Genomic DNA, 1,087 nt, shown 5'->3' with positions numbered 1-1,087 from the left:
CACGCGGAAAATCATCCCGCTAAACACCACCTACTCAGCATTTAGCCTAGCTGCAAACAGAAAAATTAAGCTAAATCTAACCCGCACCCAACAGAACACAAACATTATCCAGAACTATAAAATTATCTCAGCATATAAAATAAATGAAAATCTTAAAGATTATCTGGTGAGTAGCAAACTACCAGAAGTTAATACTATACCTACACAGGGCCCAGTATTCTACAAACAAGCCACTACAGTCAGGAACACCACTACTAACACAACCTATATAATAAAACAAACACTTACCAAAAATCCTAAAAACTGCATATTTGCCATTAAGTGTAAACAGTGTGGTATAAAATATGTAGGAGATACAATTAAATGTAGACTAGCACAACATATATATAATATTAGAAATCATAAAGAGACAGACACACACCCGGTGGCTCATTTCCTTCACCATGGACTTGAGGCACTAGAAATATTGAGCATTCAAACAAACAATAACTGGACACCGGAGGAGAGACGCAGGTTAGAGAAACACTGGATTCTCAAACTTAGCACTCTATTTCTGACTGAACAAACGCACATAGAACACCAACACAAGAGGGACCAAATTCTTAAAGGCTTCTGTACTCTGAAGGGCCAGTGCAAACTTCACTCATCAGTTAATTAATCTATTCATTTAGCCAGTTAATTTAATCATGTAAACTGTCACAAGGCAAACAGTACCCATGCCACAAGTTATTTCCTGTTTCTCCTTTGAACCCAGTGTAAACTACCACTGCCACTGATTGATTACTGCAATCCATCCAGTCTGTCTCATCTGCTGTTTACATCTGTGATCAATTTATGTGCCTGCCTCATCTACTGTTTACATCTGTGATCGATTTATGTGCCTGCCTCATCTACTGTTTCATGAGCATTTCCCAACCTGTGTGCTATCAGTTGAGGTCAGGTATGCCAATGTGAAAAATCCTTTGAAACACACACAGACACCACACATACACACACACCATACACCATACAGACACACACCACACACACACACCATTTACAACAGCCTAAATAAATGTAATTAAAATGCATATTGCTTCGTTAAAAC

The sequence above is a fragment of the Conger conger genome, unplaced genomic scaffold (genome assembly GCF_963514075.1).
Source record: "Conger conger unplaced genomic scaffold, fConCon1.1 SCAFFOLD_61, whole genome shotgun sequence".
Taxonomy (NCBI): domain Eukaryota; kingdom Metazoa; phylum Chordata; class Actinopteri; order Anguilliformes; family Congridae; genus Conger; species Conger conger.
The sequence above is the reverse complement of the archived record's forward strand: the minus strand, read 5'-3'. Positions refer to the sequence as shown.